At 45.6% G+C, this 21,089-nt stretch overlaps 1 pseudogene; it reads left to right on the top strand.

Moving 5' to 3' along the window:
* The first annotated feature begins 5,460 nt into the window (after window positions 1-5,460).
* On the top strand, window positions 5,461-20,850 carry LOC142440152 (zinc finger protein ubi-d4 pseudogene; annotated as a pseudogene).
* The last annotated feature ends 239 nt before the right edge of the window (window positions 20,851-21,089 follow it).

Raw genomic sequence — 21,089 nt, 5'->3', positions numbered from 1 at the left:
TTGTGAAGGGTACTACCTTTTTTACTTCCTCTTCCATGGTCTTATCCAATATGTATAGCCGTTCAATAGACTTCTGTTGTTAATCCTGTATCCGGCCACTCTGCCATATTCCTCTATGGCTTCCCTTGTGAAGTTTTTGGGATTTGCATATATAAAATCCTATCATTTATGAATAATGATAGTTTCACCTCTTCCTTCCCTGGATGATTACTTTTTTGTCTTTTCTTTGCCTTATGTTGTTAGCTAGGTCCTCCAGTACGATGTTAAATAAGATTGGGGACAAGGGGCATCCTTGTCTGGTCCCCTTTTACAATGGGATTGTTTTCATCTTTTCTCCATTGACTACTACATGGCTGTTGGTTTTTCATATATAGCTGGTAATATATTGAGGATTTTTCCTTCTTTTTTTGAAAATCATTTTATTAGGGCTCATACAACTCTTATCAAAATCCATACATACATCAATTGAGTAAAGCACCCTTATACATCCGTTTCCCTCATCATTCTCAAAATTCGCCTTCCACTTGGGTTCCTAGAATCAGCTCATTTTCCTTTTCCCTCCCCCTCCCTCTCTGCCCCCCCCCATGAACCCTTAGTCATTTATAAATTATTATTTTATCTTATCTTACACTGCCCAGCTTCTCCCTTCACCCACTTTCCTGTTGCCCATCCCCCACAGGGGAGGTTATATGTAGATCCCCGAGATCGGTTTCCCCTTCCGGTATGGCCACTCCCACAGTTGGTCCTGAGGGGTTCATTTGTCCTAGATTCCCTGTGTTTCCAGATCCCATCTGTACTGCTGTGCATCCTCTGGTCTAACTAGGTTTGCAAGGTAGAATTGGGATCATGATAGATGGAGGGGAGGAAGTGTTTAAGAATTAGAGGAAGGTTGTGAGTTTCATAATTGCTACACTGAACCCTGAGTAACTCATCTCCTCCGCAATACCCCTCTGCAAGGGATGTCCAGTTGTCTACAGATGGGCATTGGGTCCCCATCATGCGAGGACTTTTCCTTCTATCCTATCTTTTTGAGTGTTTTAAATAGGAATTGGTGTTGGATGTTGTTGAATGCTTCTTCCACATATATCAATATGATCATGTGGTCTTTGTAATTTTTTGTGTCAGTGTTGTGAATAATACTAATGGTCTTTCATATGTTGAACCATCCCCACATCCCTGCTATGAATCCCACTTGGTCATGATAAATTATTTATTTTGTATATGTTGTGTTAATTTGGCCAGTATTTTATTAAGGATTTTTGCATCGATGTTCATAGGGATATTGGTTTGTAGTTCTCAATTCTTGTGGAATCCTTTTCTGCTTTGGGTTTCAGAGTTATACTAGCTTTATAAAAAACTATCAGGAGTTTCTATATTCTGGAAGACTTTGTGTACAATTGGTGTCAGTTCTTCCCTGAATGCTTGGTAGAATTCTCCTGTGAAGCCATCTGACCTGAGGCATTTTTTTGTTGATAATCCCTTGATAACCTTATCTATTTCTTCTATTCCTATGGGTCTGTTGAGATTCTTGACATTCATCTGGGATAGTCTAGGGAGGTATTGTTTTTCCAAGTATTTGTCCATGCCTTTCAAGTTTTTTAATTCATTGGAGTTCAGGCCTTCGTAATACTGTGTAATTATGCTTTTGATTTCATTAGGGACCGTTGTAATGTCCCTGTTTCGTCCCTTATTCTTGCTATTGAAATTTGTTCCTTCTTTTCCTTGCTTTGGTTTGCCAGCATTCTATTGATTCAGTTGATCCTTTCAAAGAACTGACTTTTACCTCCATTAATTTTTTCCATAGCTTCCTTGTTTTCTCTCTCATGAATCTCAGCTGTGATTGTTTTTTCTTTTCTTTTGCTATTAGTAGGATTGTCCTGTTGACTCTGCTCTACTTGCTGTAAGTTTTGTGCCAGCATATCAACCATAAGACTCTCTTCCTTTTTCATATAAACTTCCTTTAATAACTGCCTTTGCTGTGTCACAATGGATTTGGTACATTGTCTTCTCATTATTGTTGGTTTCTAGAAACTTCCTAATTTCATCTCTGATCTGGGCCAGTACCAAATCCTTTTGCAGTTGAGAATTGTTCATCCTCCAATTGTTTGCTCTTGGTTTCTTAACCATCATTTTGTTAATTTTCAGCCTTGTGGCATAGTGGTTGGAGAGATAAGTCTGTATGATCTCTATGGGCTTGAATCTACATTGATTAAACTTGTGTCCCAGCATGTGGTCTATCTTTGAGTATGTGCCAGGTGGGCTCACAAGAATGATTTTTTTTTTTTTTGCATTTGGATAGAGAGCTCTGAAAATATCTATCAGGTCAAGTCATCTAATTGTGATGTTTAGATATGTAGCCTCCTTGTTAAGCTCTGTCCCTATGATCTATCTTTCTTGGTGTATTAAAGTCGCCTACTATAATTATTGAGCCTGTGGTTTCTTTTTGCATCTTTTAGAGCATTTGATTGACAAATTTCATGTGTCTCTAGTTAGGTGCATATGTATTAATTATGCTCACTGGTTCTTGGTCTACTGTTCCCTTGAACATTATTCTATAGTGCCCTTTCTTATCTCTTTTTATGGCTTGCACCTTGAGATCAATTTTGTCCAAGATTAGGATTGCAACCCCTACTGTAATTGAATTGTCATTTGCTTGGTATATTTTTCTCCACTCTTCGATTCTCAGATTATTTTTGTCTGTATTCTTGAGATGTGTCCCTTGTAGGAAGCAGATTGGGGTGTTGTGTGTTCTAAGTCAGTCTTCTAGCCTCTGCCTTTTAATGCCTGAGTTCAGTCCATTGATATTCAGGATTATTACATCCATCTGTGGACTCTGTGATGTCATCTTGTACCTTTGTGTTGGGTGTTTCCTACCTCGCTTTCTTATCAATGCATTGTGTGTGTGTGTGTGTGTGTGTGTGTGGTGTGTGTGTGTGTGTGTGTGTGTGTGTGTCTGTGGTTCATTCTTGCCTTCTTTGAGCCAATGCTCGCTTGGGAGCTATTTTCTCTTTGTTGCCCTCTGGGTGGAGTTGTTCTATGTGGTCTCTTAGTTGTGCTTTGTGGGGGATTTTCTTCTGCTCGTACTGGGTCAGCAAGGATCTTTTGTAGGCCTCGGTTTCTTTTAACATATTCTTTGAGTTTTTCCTTATCTGGGAAGACTCTTACTTCTTTATCTCTCTTGCGAGATAATTTGGCTGGATAGATTATTCTTGGATTTGCGTTATTTTTCTTCAATTTTAGGAATATGCTACTCCACTCTCCTCTTCTTCATAGGATCTGTTGATAGGTCTGAGCATATGCTTATTTGGGTTCCGTTATAGGTGACTATGTTGGGTTTTTTTTCCCTTGCTACTCTTGTGTTTTCCTCCTTTTCTTCAAAGTTGCATAGTTTAATTACTATATGCCTTGGTGACTTCTATTTGGGATTCAGTCTCACTGGTGTTTTTCCAGCATCCTGAATTGTTGTCTGGTTTTCATTCATTAAGCTAGGGGAATTTTCCTCTGAGAATTCCCTCACTATTTTTGCCAGTGACCTCGTGCTTCTATTCAGACATGACTCTCAGGTTTTCTTCCTCTTCTCTGATTATCTCATTTGGCTGTCTTTCCTGTTTGTTGAAGTTTTCCTGGTTATCTTCAAAGTCTGTGAATTTGCTACTGGCTTTTGTGATCTCATCCATTAGGTCTTGTATTTCCCATTGGTGTGTGGCTTTTATCTCCTCTATTATTTCATTCTTTCTCTGTATTGCTTCCCTCATATCCTGTATGACTCCAAGCAGCATTCTGAAGATTTCTTTCTGTGGCAGATCAATGACTGCTTCTATTCATGTCATTAGGTTCAGGACTTCTTGTGACTTTGCCTTTTGTTTCTTCTGTTTTTCGTTGAGGTTTTTTTGGGTTGGTTGCTTTTTGCCTGTTGTTTTAGAGTACCCTGGAGTCATTTTTCAGAGAGTGAAAGAGCACTGGACTCTCTCTTTGGGAGACTCATCGGAATTTTTCTCCATATTGCCTGCAGCTAACTGCACTGAGGAGTCGGGCTACCACTTTATCCTCCTGTGGATTCACTCTTTCCCTAGCCAATTGGTATCCTGTTATTTGGAGGGCAAGTTGGATAGCCCTCTAAGGGGATTGTGGTTGGGTGGTTGAGGGTCCACGTGGATGGCACTGCACTAGATCATCTCACAGGAAGCCATGGTGTTGTGGCCCAGAGTGGTTTGGAACGCCCTGGAGGGCATTCCGGGTGCCTGCTGCAATGGGGTTGTCATGGAGGGCAGACGTGTGTTCTTGTTTTAGTGTAGAGCACCATGGATGGCAGCTAGAATAGCCCTAGTTGGCAAGATCACCATGGAGGTTGAGCAGAGGTCTGAGTAGAGCACAACAAAGGGAGAGAAGCAGTTCCCTCAGCTACTTAGAGGGCATTGGAAGGGAGGTGGGAGATCATCCAGCCATTTGGAAACTGAAGATGCAGTGGAAGGTGGGCAGGATTTACCCAGCCACGTGTAAGGCCACAGAGGGTGGGTGTGAGCTCCACCAGCTTGATGAAGGGCAGGCAGAGTTGCCCTAGGCAGAGGGGAATCCCCTGGAGGCCTGTAGTGTTGTGTGAAAGGCAAGAGAGGTGGGGGGGGGGGACAATTAAACTGAGTATGCCTTGACTGTGGTGAGAGAAGAGAGAGAGAGAAAAATGTAAAGAAACAGATGAGCTCCAGTCACCTGACCATAGGACTTGAGGGGTTTAAACCCTATCCAAAGGTGGCCACTGCTGTGGCTGTGTTGAAGTAAGGTCCTTGGGCCGGCCAACGTATCCTGGCACCAGCTGCGCCTGTAGCAGGGCTACAGCTAACCTCCAGTCAGCCTCTGCAGTGGTAAGTCAAAACCCACAGTCTTCCAAAGCTAGTAGATCTGTCTACTTATCTTTAAAATGTTCCTCCTGTAACCTATAAGAGTAGAGTTTCCCCTTCAATGGCGCTCCTCCACTGATTTCCACGGAGTCCCTCTGGTGTGTGTTGCTCGGTCGCCATCTTGCCGTAATTCCCCCGGCTATAAATCTTTACAGAAGCACATAGCTGTTAAGGTTCAAGCAACTAGAAATACTACCTGATACCAGGGAGCAACACTAATGACCAGTGACAGGGGTGAAAGAAAGACTGCTCTCTGTGTGCCTTCTTGTTCATTTTATACTTTGAAAGAAGTGAATATATGATTTACTTTATACCACCAAGCCTAAAGGTGCCTTAGTAGTATCATAGGTAAGCTCTTGGTTGCTAAAGCAATGGCTGGCTTTTGAACCTACTCCATAGCTCCACAGTAGAAAAGCCTGATGCTGTACTTCCATGAAAATTACAGCCACCTCTTTGAGGAAGACGCAGCCGTCGTCCCGCCGTGCTCCGTCCCCCGCTCCCATTCCTGACTCACCACTGTTCGCTCTCGCCGAGGAACAAGTCAGTCAGGAAGCGCCCTGCCGCCATGGCATTTAAGGACACCGGAAAGACACCTGTGGAACCAGAGGTGGCCATTCGTCAAATTAGAATTACTCTGACCAGCCGCAACGTGAAATCCTTGGAGAAAGTGTGTGCTGACTTGATCAGAGGGGCTAAGGAGAAGAACCTGAAAGTGAAGGGAGCAGTTAGGATGCCCACCAAGACTCTGAGAATCACGACCAGGAAAACTCCCTGTGGGGAAGGTGCTAAGACTTGGGATCGATTCCAGATGAGGATCCACAAGCGTCTCATTGACTTGCACAGTCCGTCTGAGATAGTGAAGCAGATCACTTCCATCAGTATTGAGCCTGGAGTAGAGGTTGAAGTCACCATTGCAGGTGCTTAAATCAACTATTTTAATAAATTGATTTATCTGTTGGTAAAAAAAAAAGTTACAGCCAATAAAACCCTAAGGGGAAGTTCTCCTCTGTCATGGAGTGGCTATAATGCAGAACCAATTCTATATCATCCCAACACAATAGCATTGCCATCCAGTATAAGATGCTCTATTTTTTCAGGCACTAAAGGTTTCTTTTACCTGTAAAGCATCACTGATTTTAAGGTCTGGAAGTCTACTTTCAAATGTGTATCTTAGTACCAATAGTGGTTTAATTTAAAAAAAAAAATTATAGCACTTTTAAAAACAACCTCTTTTTTTCCTGCATGTGTAGGATAAGATTTCAAGTGAGGTCTGTCAAACCAAAACCAGAAACCAAACTCATTGATATTGAGTCCAATTCTGAGTCATAGTGACCCTATAGGACAGAGTAGAATTGCCCTGTGATTTTTCCAAAACTATAACGCTATAGTTTTCTTTATAGGAGGACTAAGGGTTTTGAATTGCTCACCTGTGATTAGCAGCCTGTGGTTAGCAGCCCGATGTATAATATAACCACTATGCCACCAGGGATCCTATCTGCACAAGAGGTGACTGGATTCTTGTTGTTGCTGTTGCTGTTGTTAGGTGCCTTCCAGGAGATTCTGGCTCACGGCAACCCTAGATACCACAGAGCAAATCATTTCCTAGTTTTGCACAATCTTTCAAATGTTTGAACCCATTGTTATAGCTACTGTGTCAATCCATCTCACTGAGGGCCTTCCTCTATTTTTCTGACCTTCTACTTTACCAAGCATGACATTCTTCTCCAGGGGCTAGTCCCTGCTCATATGCCCCAAATAGATAAGACAAACCCTCACCATCCTCACTGATAAGGAACATTCTGGCTTTACTTCTTCCAAGAAAAATCTTTTGTTCTTCTAACCTTCCATGGTATGTTTACTACTCTCCGTCAACACAGTAATTCAAATGCATCAGTTCTTTAGTCTTGCTGATTCATTGTCCCACTTTTCTTCCTTTCTGTTTCATAATAATGATCTTTTTTTTCTTTTATATGTCTCTTGTACACTCTTATAAGGATAAAGTATTGCATTTGAATCAGGAAAGAATATAAGTAATCAGAGTGTAGCTAAAGGTCTGGAGACGCAAATCAGTTATCTACCACATTTATATGGAAGACGTTCTTAAGAAGTTGACTTTACCGTCTGTGATAGTTTGGTTATTTGTGCCAGCCTGACCAATAGGAACATGTGGGATTAATCAGGTCACAGTTTGATTGGAGGACAAAGAAATAAATGGCTCTACAAGGTCTGCCCTCCTCTCTCTTGCTTTCTGGTGATTGGACCAGTGTGCTGCTGCTTTAGCTAGTTCTCTGCCTCAACCTGTGAGATATAATACCTGTGGGCCAGACCAACCCATGAATCGTGTTGCTAGAGCCTGAGACTCCTTCGAGACCTGCTTTGCCATGCTGCTGGTGTGTATGTCACTAGAGCTTGAGGCTGGTGGATCCTGTCACCTTTCATTGGTTGAGTTAGATATCCATCCAGGCTTGCTTCACTAAACTCCCAAGCTCCTGACTATTGTTGACCTACCCTGCTGTTTGCTGCCTGTGGGCATGCTGCTTTCCTTTGCCAAGGGAGGAATCTGCTGTCTGCTTCCTTGACCTTGGACCCAGCAGCTCACATGAGTCAAAGGACATTCAGAATATTAACTCTTCCATGAAAGTGAGTTGACCTGAGCCCTCTATAGTGCTGTGTGGACTAATTAGCTGTTATATTCCTTCTAGCTGTATAAACCTAGCCACATAAATAGGCATACTCATAGGTGCCCTGTTGGTTTGTTTTGTTTTTGTATCTAGAGAATACAACACACAGTCAAAAGTCTCACATTCCACTTCTCATCAGTTAGTCTCCCTTGTAAGTTCTTTTCCCTGTGATTTATATAATTACATTCTCAGGGTTTTGTCCTGAATAATCTTCTCGGTCTATGCATTTTGCACACAGAAGCAGCCTACTAGAGTTAAGAGTGTGAACTTTGACGAAAGATTGAGTAGTTTCAAATATGTTACTAACTGTGTGGCCTTGGAGGAGAAGTTAGTTGCCCTCCCTGTGCTTCAATTTTCTTATCTTCAAAAATGAGTATAATAACCGTGATGTTAGTAGGGGTTGTGGTGATTAAGAGTGGGTGTACGTCAAGCACATGGGGCTACCAGGAGTCAGAAGTGATTCAATGGCAACAATATATTGGGCTTGGACAAGACTAGCAGAGTCATATCCAAAATCTCAGTCATAATTGCACTCTCTGAATGACCTCAGTCACCTCTGTGGCTTTAGTTTACATCTGTTTGTTGCTGACACAAAAATTTTCTATCCCAGATCTGTGTCCTGCTTTTCAAACCTATAAATTCAACTACTTCCTAGCTATCTCTACTTACAGATTTCACAAATTAACCTGGCTAAAACCACACAGATCATCCTCAAACCCAATTATCTCCTCATCCTTCACAATCTCCCATTCACATTCATTTACTGGGTTGTCTGTGCCAGAAACCTCAGTCTCATTCTTCAATTTTTTACCACAAGACTCTGCCCTCAATTGCACACAAATCCTGCTGATGTAGCTTCCTAAGTGACTCTGGGTTTCATCTATTGTCCCTCATTCTCACTGCCATTATCGTGATGCCAGCGACCTTCATCTCTCCATTTTAGCTTCCCCCCCACCCCACCCCACCCCCTCAGTACTGCAGGCAGAGTGATTTTTCTATCGTGAAGTCTAGTCAGGGTACCCTCATTGAGCTCTCAAAGAACACCCACTCTCCTCAGTACAATGTTTTAAAGTGCGTCCTTAACTTATGATTTGGCATTTTAATTATTTTCAAGTTCACTGGAGTTGATTATGTTTGCAATGCTGCACAACCATGACCACTCTCTGTTTCCAAAAGAGTCTCATCGCTTCAAACAGAATCTCGGAACCCACCTAGTAAGAACTCCCATCTCCTCGCGGCACCACTTAGTCACCAGCCGTCGCTCTCTGAACACATGAGCTCTTCTAATGGGCTGTGTGCGGAGTCTGTACCCTTCCTGTCCCTCCTCTTCTTTCATGCTCTTGTCTAGGGACTGGTCCCTCCTGATAATGTGTCCAGAGTACATGAACATGAAGTCACACCATCTCCCTTCTAAGGAGCATTCTGGCTGTACTTCTCTTGAGCACTTTGTTCTAGTCCAAGTGCAATGCTGTGTATTTCTAACAGGTCCTCCTGTCTGACTTCAGTCACGCACAGGCTATTGCTCCATCTAGACCCGGTTAAACTCCCACCACAAAGCTAACGCTTCCCCACCCCCCTAGATTTCAAATTAGACATCTTTGCTTCCAGGAAGCTCACACCAAACCCATGTCTCCATTGGATCCACTTCCCAAACGCTCCCACTGCACCTGGTACTTCTCACAAAGTCTCATTGCTAGTTTTTGCTAAGGGTTGTTTGGTTGCTTTGGACTCGTTGTGACCAAACATGACAGGGTTGAACTGCCCCATAGATCAGCAGGCCTTTTGTGAAGACACTGGATGGGTTCAAACTGCCAGCCTTGCAGAAGCAGTTGTGCCACCAGGGCTCCTCAACTTAATGGTAAGCAGGTTGACCTAAGAGACTACGCCTGACCAACAGTGTGCTGGGACCTACTAATGCCGACTTGCAGGAATGATGGTTAAACTTCCAGGATTGTGGATAGCTAGATACTAGGTACAGCCATGATTAAAATTCAAGTTATATAAACTGACAAATTAAATCTAAACTATCAAGTACTCAAAACTCCCGCCTTCCTAATTGCTTGATGCTGTGTGATTCTGCTGTCCCGGGCAGTGGCAGCGCTCTGTGATGGTGCCCTCCGCCGCTCTCCCGGCTTCGTGCTCCATCACAACGTCGACAGCTTTAAGTTTGATGGGAACATTTAGACTTGGAAACAGGCAAGTGCTCCAAACCTGGACTTGACTTATTGTTACATTGACTACCTAGAGGCAAGAAAATGCTAGTCATGCAGATTCAAAGTACGCCGTGGTCTCTGTAGTTTCAACCCTGCGGGACCGAGCGGCAGTGCCCCGTGCGTTTCGGAGCCGGTGAGGAAAGCTCCGTCGCTGGGGCACACCACCATGCGAACGTCACCCTCCATCTGAGCACTTGTCACGCTCCTGAAATAGGTGGTGCTCACTATGTACTTATGGAATCAATGTGTGCATGTGACAGTACATCAACATAGGGGGCCGAGTATTCCCCCAAACCCATCCCTGCCTGCTGCCATGAATAAAATGTCCAAGAAAGGGTGCGTGCCGTCTAAATTGGTTCCCAAAGAATGACTTTGCCACTGCCCTTGCGGTGTCGCCTGAGCCTCTCGGGCGCAGGTCCAATGAGTCAAGACAGACAATTCAGCAGTGTGGTGTCAGCTTCCCCAAAGTGTGAGTGGGTGGCACTAAATAACTTTTAATTAGCGTATAATTGACAGGTTTGTCCTAGATTAGTGGGACCACTGCATTTGTTGGTGTGAAAGCTGCTTACATAAGCTGAGTGGGCTGTTGTTGAGAATTGTCCAAACCTTGCAGGGGAAGTCTCCTCGCCTCGCCTCGCCTCGCCTCTCCATCACTAGCTAGCCTGTTGCAGGCATGCTATTTGGGGATTTGGGCTGAGTCAGGCTCTCTTTTTGGCCTGTGCATCCCTAAGGAATTGCTGCTTCTACAAATGGAGACTACGTGAGGCTGGGTTTTGCAAACAGGCAGGGAAAGAAGGACTTCGGTGGGCAGGCCACCCCAGCATCCCCTTCTGTTACCGTGTGTGTGTGGGGGGGGTGTCTGATCTTAAATATGCTAGGAAGGTTGTCCTGGGTGACTGTGCCTTCGGTTCTCTGGGGGCCTTCTCTGTGCTCGATGAGAGCAAAGGGAATTCACCAGGATGAGCCCCGGAAGAGACTACTGGCAGCCACAGTGTGTGCTCCAGAGTCAGATCGCCTTGGTTCCAGCCGGGCTCTGTCCCAGAAACAAGGTAACCCTGGGGAAGCTGCTAACTGCTCCGTGACTCCGTTTCCTCCTTTGTGAAATGGGCATGATGGCAACAGTAGAACATCAGGAAACTTTGTAACATTTCATGCGAGCAACGTCAAACCCGGCCTGGCACATCATGAAATCTCCATCACTGGCAGGGAACCATCCTGAAGGGAAGACACAGGAGTTCTGGAGGGCCAAAGAATCCTGACCGATATACCGTAACTTATTTCCAAAGTTTAGCCCAAACTTGGGTCTGGGTTTCCAGGGCAATGTTTAGTGAGCCCTTTCTACCCCTCTTCCTGAGGAAACCAGTGTATGGAAGTAGGAGCAGCATGGCCTTTAGAATGAAGCAAACCTGCCAACAAGTCACCATCAATCATGGAGAGCCTCGGTGTGTCAGAGCAGAACTGCTCCATCGCACCTGCCTGACCAGTTGTTCTCAACCTGTGGGTCATGACCCCTTTGGAGGTTGAAGAATCCTTTCACAGGGGTCACCCATTTCATCACAGTAGCAAAATGACAGTGATGAAGTAGCAATGAAAATAACTTTATGGTTGGGGGTCACCACACATGAGGAATTGTATGACAGGGTCGCGGCCTGAGGAAGGTGGAGAACCACTGCTCGTGACTGTAAACAATAGGCAAGCTGGTAGCTAGGCCTCTCTTAGGTGGTGCCTCTGGGGAGGTTCAAATTGATAAGCTGCTGGCTGAGCATTTAACCATATGTGCCGCTCAGGGCCTCCTAGAATTAGACAAGACCTGAGCTGAGAAAATTGCTTCCCGTGTATAAGATTTTTAAATTGCTTTGTTTTCAGCACATGGTTGTTGATGTTGTGGTTAGGTGCCTTTGAGTCGGTGATGACTGGAAGCGATCCATGGCCAACAGGATGTACCAGCCTGGTCCTGTGCCCGCCTCACACGGGAGCTTATGTTGGTGCCCAGTGGCACAGCCACTGAGTTCGTCCATCTTGCCAGAGGACTTCCTCTCTTTGTGCTGGCCCTCAACATGACCAGGATAAAGTGGGAAAACTCAAAGCATCATGCCCAGGAGTGAGAATTAAATGCAATATCACATTATAATTCTGAGCACAGAGGGATTCCGATTTTTGAATTGGCACGATCACGTCAAGACCCTAGAAACATCTTGTTCTATTTGGCTGACATCATTGCGAAGAAGGGTGGTTTGAAAATGAACTTACAGAATCTGTGCGTGCAGCTTATTCCTGTGCCTGAAGCAACGAGGTGTCCCTAAAGCGTGATACCTGTGATTCCGCATGACGGTTGCTCCTTCTATGGCGCACACACCAGGTATTTTTCTGCATCAGCCATGATGTCAGGGATATCCACGGGGTCTTCCAAAAGTTTGTGGGGGGAATTCCATGATCTTTTAGTTCCATTTGTTTCCCCAAGCACTTTTTGCCGAGACACGGAACTGGCATGGCCTGGCACACAGGAAGATCTCCAGCTTCCTTCATTGGGGAGGGAAAAAAATACTGTCCGGTAAGAATATGATTTATCTAGATATTATAACAGTGTTCTGTACAGAGTGTTGAACCTGGTGCTGGTCTGCTTTAGATGATGTTGTCGGAGGAAGCTGTGACCATTTGCTCAGCTTACATGGTCAATACTAGACTGAGAACAAACACATTCTCCCAGTCCCACATCTTTGTCTCAGTTTGATGACTGCTTGAAGATGAAGGGTATCTATATAGGCAAGAATTCTGACCTTCCTCGGAGCATACCTCCACACCAAGAAGTTGAAATCAGTGTGGACAAGGATGTAGACAAAGAGACAAAATTGCCTCTTTCTTGCATGACCAGGTGACCTGACATAACCTGCTTCCCTTGCCTGCATGTGCATGATATGTCCACCAGATGGCGGTGTTCCACAATGAACAATGAACGTATTCATTAAAGGGGGGCTCTGGCCAGGATTAATATTGCAGGCTACCCAAGGAACATTTGCTTCAAGCACTAATTACAGTTATCCGTTCTGATGGCTGTGTCAGATTCCTATCTTTGGTCCTGTGACACGTTCCTTTTGGATTTTCCTATATTTATGCCTGAAATAAATGAATTCTGTTTGTAGTCTCTGGCTTGCCCAAGTGCTGTATAAAGAATGGTACAAGCATTATCGCCTTGCTCACCCCACCAGCTTTGCAATGTAAGCCACGTGCAGAAGAGGGACCCAACACTCGGTGAGTTGTAGTCTCCCTAAGGATGGGCAGCTAGTAAGTGATGGTGCTGAATTCAAACCTGGGTCTGTCTCCTTTCAACGCTCATTATTAATCACAACGCTGGGCTGCTGGGTATTTTGTGAGGAAGAACCTTTAGTAAGCTAAACGGCAGAGAAGGTTGTTTCCCATTACTGTGGAAATGAGATATTAGGACATGACATCCTAATGCATACATTAATAGGATTAGTTCTTGATGTAGCACCCACCTGGCTTTAGGAAGGGCTGTTGCTGGAGGACGGGGAGTGGCACCTCAGCATGCTCCTGAAGCCTTAGACCAGAGGTCCTCAGAGCCACCAGAGGACCATGGTCCCCTAACCATGGCTGACAGTCCTCACTAGATACCTTAGAGGACGGTGGGGCACATGCTTATGATTTCCTTTCTAGAGGCAAAGAATATAAGACATGGGCTGGTCAAGTTGTTGGCTTGCGGTTACTCACAAGACCACCTTTGGTGGGCCCCTCCAGGGATGTTCCCATTATCCTGGAAAAACGGGCTGATCAAAAGAACCTCCCAGTTCTGGAAAAGTTCATGATTATGTAATGCCAGAGAGCAATGTACTTTCTGAGATTTGTCAGCAGATGCGAGAAAATCAATACCCCTATGTTTACTCTAGCTATTGTTTGGAAAAGACAACTACCTGTGTGTTTCTGGGTGGTCCAGTAAGATGACCTGTGTAAACGACACGGTTTATTGTGATACTGTGGTGCATGGCCCCACCAGTTCTACACGCTTCATTTTAAAGATGGCAACCATGGGGCCCAGGGCTTGGGGGAAACATGCTCATAGTCACTAGATGGGAACATGATCAGGTCAAGAGTTCTAGAAGAAGGGTCCCTACCAATTCCCAGACACCCTACACTCTTCAAAATACGGGGGACTAGAATTCAAATCAGAGGCCCATCCAGAGTCAGTTCTTTGGGCGCTGCAAAACCAAAACCAGTCCTGAGAATAGAGAGCTCCAGGAAACACCAAGTCAAACAAAGTTCAAATTTCACAAGACTTATCAGAACTGTAATGGGCTAAGACATTTTATAAAACTCTAGAGGCAAGTAGACTAGTTACATTTTATAAAACCTGACTTCAAACATCTTTTTTTAAAGCCAACGATGCTCAATAGGAACAGCTAGAAAGCATCAACTTAAATTTTGTTACCTGGGAATCCAAAATCCTTTGGCCATGGCATCGTGTTTAGGAGCATCTGGTAGGATGGCTGTCTGTGGCGCGCCCTTAACTCTACACAGGACAAATCCATCTTTGCGTGCCAGTGACCAACAGGCGTACGGACTGCCTTAATTAAAGGGGGCCTCAGCAGCTCTGAGGGAGGAAGACTGGACTTTCTACGCCCAGAAACAGTGATAGTCTCAGAAACCCACAGGAGTTTGGGAGTGGGGGTGGACCTACCTAGAGACGATCAAGTCTTATCAGAAGTCATCCAGTCTCCAGAATGGTAAATGATCCATATTAGAGAAACAGCTTCGCGGACCTGTTGAGTGCCATCTGAAAGATCAAGTTATGGCCATTGTTCTTCTTGTCGGGTATTGTTTTTCATTACTGACAGGTCGGCTGTGACTCGTGGCAGCCTTGTGCATACCAGAACAAAGCATTGCCCCCTCTAGTGGTGCTGTCAGGTAGGCAGTTGGACAGCTAATTGCAAGATTGGTGGCTCAAACCTACCAGCAGCTCCATAAACACTCGGAAACTGTATATTGGGTCTCTTTGAATCAGAATTCACTCAGGCAGTGGGTTTGGACCTATCTCTGTGAATTCCAATCTGTGTGATCCCCCTGTTGCGGCTCTCTTATCAGTCTGTCTCACTGAGGGGTCCTGTCATTTTGGCTGGCTTTCTACTTTCCATAACATGGCGTCTTTGCTAGCCGTTGCATTGGTCTTCCTGATGACACAGCCAAAGTAGGCAAGATGAAGTCTCGGTACCGCTAGTGCTGCTCTCTGATGCACCCGAACAGACTCCGAGAGGGGACCGTCTGTGAGGCATTCTTCATATGCAGTCAGTCCTTCATGTGACCTCATTCCATCGTTCAATCTCATAAAGCCTCAACGGAGATTTTAAAAACATGCAAATGTCGGTTGCGTTGCTTTTGATTTAAAGGCAATTGACACCTACTAAAAAACCCCACAGACAGTCGTTATAAGTACTGATTGTTCTGGGCTCATGGAACATGTCCTGAATTGGGGAGCTAAACAAAGAGTATGGGTTCCACTCACTTTATACAAGGTGTTCTTGACTAGTTACCCCAATCCAAGTTGTTCACATTTAATAATGTTCCCCTATTAAATAGTTTCATCCTCTCAAAGATAATTCTGCTGTGAAAAGAACCAGCTATAGCCATGCAGCCTCCCTTCACTGAGCTCTTCAGCCTTCAGGCCAGTCCCTGAACCCAAAGGGCCATTGTTCACCCACCTATAAAACAAGAGAGAGTGAAGACAGCGCCTCGGGAAGTATCGTAGTCTCCTGAAAATGGTCTGGAGTTAGAGAGACATGGGATAGGATCCCATTTCTGCCACCCTTTAGGTCTGTGATCTCAGGTTTGTTTGTTTTGGTTTTTTTTTTAACATTTTTGCAATGAAGGTAATGAAATCTAATAAAGCTATACCTGTCATCCTGAAGTGGTATCTGACTCAGGATGGGTTATCGAGAGAAGAAAAAGTATTGAAGTTTCATATGCATATAGGTTTATGTCAAGGATATGGCTCACACAGTTGTAGAGGAAGGTGCATTCCACGTGCATAGATCAGATGTCAGGCTAAAGGCTTCTCCTGACTCACATTGCTGCAGGAGCTAGGGAACTGAAGATTGGTAGATGCACCCCCTAAAAGACACATTCACTGGCACATGAGTCTAACTTGTTTCGATTTGTCTACACTACCTGGTCCATTTCCAGTTCAGTCTGGTGGGTTTCTATTCCAATTTCTGTACCTCTCTTCACTGCTGTGTCTCCTCAGAGACTGAGTCATTTTTAAAGGAGGGGATATCAGTTGGAAAGCCATAAGTATCTGGTAGATGGAATGCCTTGTGTAGACAACACACAAACCTTGGGAATAATTTCATTACTCTCGATAGGGCCAAGATAATTTCAGTAAGAATATCACTGGGAAATTCAGTTAGGTCTAAACCTGAGCGACAGGTAGGACGACCACTACTCCGTAAGTTCTGATCCAATTGTCTATACTAAAGCTTCTTAAACATGACAATGGCAAACCAAGAGGATGGTGGATGCTAGAACACTCACACTTCGGATATATCATCGGGGGGCGGGGGCAATCCCTGCAGAGGGGTGTCGTGCTTGGTAACATAGAGGGTCAGGAGAAAGAAAGAAGATCCTCAACAAGGTGGATTGATTCAGTAGTTGCAGCGATGTGCTCAAACACAGCACTGATTCGTAAGGATGATGGAAGACCCAGCAGTACTGTGTGGTGTCGTACATGGTGTCTCTGTGAGTTGAACCTCAGTGGGTGGCCCCTAACAACATCAAGAAAGAGAATTGTAGAAAGACGGTGGCTCAAATCACTCTTAGAGAGTCCTTAGCTGTCCTTAGAAGGAAAACCCATCATGCCTGGCAGGTGTGCACGAGGTGGTATTTCCTTCAAAATAGAATGGAAACAACTCCCTGGAACACAAATCTTTGGAACGGACGCCGCTGCTGTTAGGTGTGTCGATGGATTCTCTACTCACAATGAGCCGATGTGGGAATGGAATGGTCCCAAAGGGTTTTCTAGGCTGTGGTCTTTATAGGACAGTTATGCTTTTGATTAGCAGCATAATGCTTAATCCTCGCATCAGGAACCTTTGGGAGGAATAAGACTTTAGTTAGAGTGAAGGGCTGGTGGTGGCATTAATCAGTGCCACAGGTGGCGAGAAATAAGAGTCCTCTGGGAGAAGAAAGGCACCGCTCTTCCTAGATGGCATCTTGAGGGAGGGTTGGATGCCCAGCGAATCCAGGACTAATACATACTTGGTGTCAGAACTGAAGAACACGGCAGCTTGGCTCTTTGATTAATGTCTTGGCAGTAATCTGTAGAGAAAGAGTAACAATAACTGTGAGGTTTGATCATCTCCCCCAGTTTAGCTTCTCCCACTTCCTCCATCATCTAGGACCCTCAACCCCCACTCCCAGGTGTTCACGTCACATTTTGAGCAGGTTCATGGCTTTTGACACCACGGAATAGAATTACAGCCTCCAATGTTCTCTATGTCCTTTATGGAGTGGTATCAGGCTCTTTGAGAATGGCAAACTAGTGAAAAAATAATGTGGTTCCCACATTTCCTCTCCTCTAGATGACTAACCCATTGGTCTTTTTACAAATTAGAAAAAGACACTCTTTCATCAACATGTTTGGTTGCCATATATATGTAAGAACATTACTGTGAAAATGAGATAGTTAAGGTTCATTGTGCCAACCTGGCTAATGAACACATGTGGGATTAATTGAAGGGTGGTGAGCTAAATGGCTCAGTGAGCCTTGCCTTTCTGGTTCTTTGGTCTCTTGTTCTCGGATGGTTGGACCAGGGAGCAGCTGCTTTAGCTGGCAAGGCTCACTTCCTGGGAGACGTCCCTGAGGAGAAGCCACATGGACCTACCCCGATGCAGCCCTGGGTACTGGAGCAGCAGCATGGAGACCCCTGCCAGTGCTGAGATGCTTACGCGCCCACTGATTTGGCTTTCCTCCTGCAGTCAGTGTCATTGTGTGTGTTTTGAGAGATTGAGGAGGACTTTGTAGATTGTTGTTGGACATGTAGGCTAATGTTAGACTTATGGACTTGGACAGCACTGGGTTGGAATACTTTCTTAATGTACACTTACCCTTTATATTAAACTCTCTTATATACATATGAGTTTCTGTGTATATGTTCCTCTAGTCTACTCACACCAACACAGATGAATACAGAGAACTTCAGTACACATGACTGATTTCACAAGGTTGAATCGTGGACATTCTACATAACTATGAGCCAGCAGCCTCTACTTCCCCCCCCACAGTCTCCCCACTATATCTTTAATAATCCATATAACAAAAATGCATTTGTTTCCTAGGATCCCATCATCCAGCATCTGCAGAACTTGCACTTGTTAAAGTCGCTCGAGACTCAATTTAGAATATGCTGCGTGGAAGCCATCTGTACCATCCTTCCCTACTCTATACCTAATAGAGTCGCCTTATAGCTGTCCTCAGTTTGCAGTACGTGTGATTTGCATGTTTGTTGTTTAGTTGAGCTTGTTGGATTGCAATTATTTGTTCCATTCTAAGCTGAAAGATTCTAAAGAAAAATTTTCTGAGATTGTATGAGCATGCAGATCTTGAGCAAGTGTTCTGATTTCCAGAATCACCATGGCTACACACAAAATTGAGAAGACTGCATTTTTAAATGAAGCTCATTGGGGCAGCTTATGCCCACTCAGTTCTGTGGTTCACTTCTCTAGCAGGCAAGGTACAAGGTGATAATATATTGGGCATTGTGTGCAAGTAAAGAACTCTTTGGAGCCCTCATGGTGCAGTGGTCATGCATTGGGCCGCTACTCACAAGGTCAGCAGTTAGAAACTACCAACTGCTTCATGGGAGAACAATTAAGGCTTTCACTCTAATAAAGAGTTACGGTCTCAGAAGCCCACAAGGGCAGTTCTTCCTGTCCTATAGGGTCATTATGGGAAGGAATTGACTCTGTGGCAGTAAGGATTTTCTGTTTGTTGAGTCCCAAAATGCACTAGAAACTCTAATACACATATGCACACACACATATGAAGAGGTCTCAAAGAGTTCATGTAAAATTTCCATTATCTTTTAATTTTATTTTTTCATGAACTTTTGGGAGTTCCTTCATGTTTAAGTGAGTGCGTTTGTTAGAATTTTTAGTATATTTTTGGGACTCAAAAGAATTTATTATTCAGCCTGATACTGGTTGTGTTAGTCCACGTTGACTAGAGAAACAAACTCAGAGACACTCGTGTATAGGAGAGAGCTTTATATCCAAGAGTAATTCTATATTAAGAAAAATTGTATCTTAAATAATTGTATATCAGCCCAGTCCCAATCAAGTCCATGAGTCCTACACTTGCCCAGATGGTCAATACCAGTCTATAAATTCATCTTCAGACTCACGCAGCCATGAAATGATGCCCAATGCAGGAAGATCACAGGCCAGTGGGTGGAGAGTCTTGTGGATCCAGTGGTAGTGGTAGCATCTCAGCTCTGACATGGGTCTCTAAGTGGCTCCGCTAGCTCCAGGGTTCTGGCTGCCATCAGCTTGGCTCCATGTGGCTTGTCAATAGAAAGGTGTAGCAGAGAAAGAATGTGTCCCTGCTCTTGGGAAGAAGAGAGGAAACTTCCCAGAATCCTCATGAGAAGGCCACGCCCATAAGGAGGGATTACCAGGCTGTGACCTGATTGGCAGATTAGATGCCATCCCTTCATTCATCATATCCTCACCTTGACATGTGATTATGTAACAACCACGCTGATATGATAAATACATAGGCCAACGGAACAGGATAGAAAACCCAGAAGTAAGAGTATCCACCTCCAGGCAATGAATGTTCAACAAAGTACCAAAAAAACATTAAACGGGCCCTGGGCCTCTAGGTCAGAGGGAGAGGCGAATGTAGGGCAGCTCCGCGGGGAGCAGGGTCACGATCACAACGCCCACCTCTACACGGCGCATCGTGTGCCTGCCTTTCTTGGCCTAGCGGAGCGGAGCAGCCCGGAGCCACCGCAATGTCTGGGTGGAAAAGCTGGCCTCTGGACCGCTGTACTCTTACCGAGCCCACCCCCGCAAGATCCCTGACTCCCCTTCCCTTCCGTTAAGCCAGACACAGCCCAGACCTGGGAGAAGGAAGGCCGATTCCCCCCGCAGGATGGCCGCAGCTTCGAGGCTCTGTTGTGGACTGGGCCCCTGTTGCAGCGAGGTGACCCCGAACCCCCAGGGGACGATGACGACGGCCTGGGCGAGTTCCCTGGGACCAACAGTCGGGCCCAGAAGCGGATCTTAGAACCAGAAGACTTCCTAGACCACCTAGATGATGGAGACCACGAGGAAGACACGCCCACGCGCCTGGGCAAGCGGAAGGCCAAGGGTACACGCGTGAACAGTGCCCGGAAGAAGCTGGCCACCGCCACCCTAGAGGATGGGGACAAGCCCTGTGCCTGTGACATCTGCGGGAAGTGCCACAAGAACTGGCATGCCCACTCCCACTTGGCTGAGGAGGAGGGCGGAGACAGGGAGGACGCCCAGCTCCCCACCCCCACTCCTGGTTCCCATCCGTCCCAGGACCGAGGGAGGACCAAGAAAGGTCCTGATGGACTGCCCTGCCCAACAACGGCTGCCACTTCTGCTTGGAGGACTCCAAGATCAACGAGAAGACGGCCAACAGGAGGAGCTGGGATCCTGTTCTGACTGTGCCGCTCAGGGCCGTGATGGTGGCGGCAGGGAAGACCTCCCGCCCCTGCGGCACCTCGGAGAAGGACGCCTGTGACCGTGGCCACCACAGGACTGGCTTACCCGGCCACGTCGGAGCCTCCGGAGGGCACTTGGAGCTGCCACTTGGGTCTGGACTTGTTGAAGGAGAACGCTTCCATCTACCAGAACCAGAACTCCTCTGGATGGGACCCCCACCCCTGCTCCCCGACACTTCAGAGCAGTTTCCTCTCTCGTTTTTCCATGCCCACCCCCACCCCTGATCTTTCACAAGTCCAGACAACCTCGTGCCAACCTGCCTTTGGCAGCAGCAGATGGAGTGGCAGCTCGGGCCACAGGTCCTAAGGGAGAGAGCAGCAACCCTGGCTCTCCAGGAAGTGCATCCACAAGGCCTGCTTTGGGCCCATGTCTGGCTGTAGGAGGGTTTGCAGCCTCTGGGGAAGGGCGGGAGAGCTGCTTGCTTCTCTGGGCTCTGCCTCTTTCTGGCTGCCAGGCCCAGCCCTGCCCGGGAGTGCTGGCAGTAGTGAAAAGGGGCTGTGGCAGGGGCGGCACTGTTCACTGCTGCAGTGCCCTTGTGCTGCCTG

Source organism: Tenrec ecaudatus, chromosome 2, assembly GCF_050624435.1.
Source record: "Tenrec ecaudatus isolate mTenEca1 chromosome 2, mTenEca1.hap1, whole genome shotgun sequence".
NCBI classification, from domain to species: Eukaryota; Metazoa; Chordata; class Mammalia; order Afrosoricida; family Tenrecidae; genus Tenrec; species Tenrec ecaudatus.
Note: the sequence above shows the minus strand (reverse complement) of the source record. Positions and strands in the feature narration are given on the sequence as shown.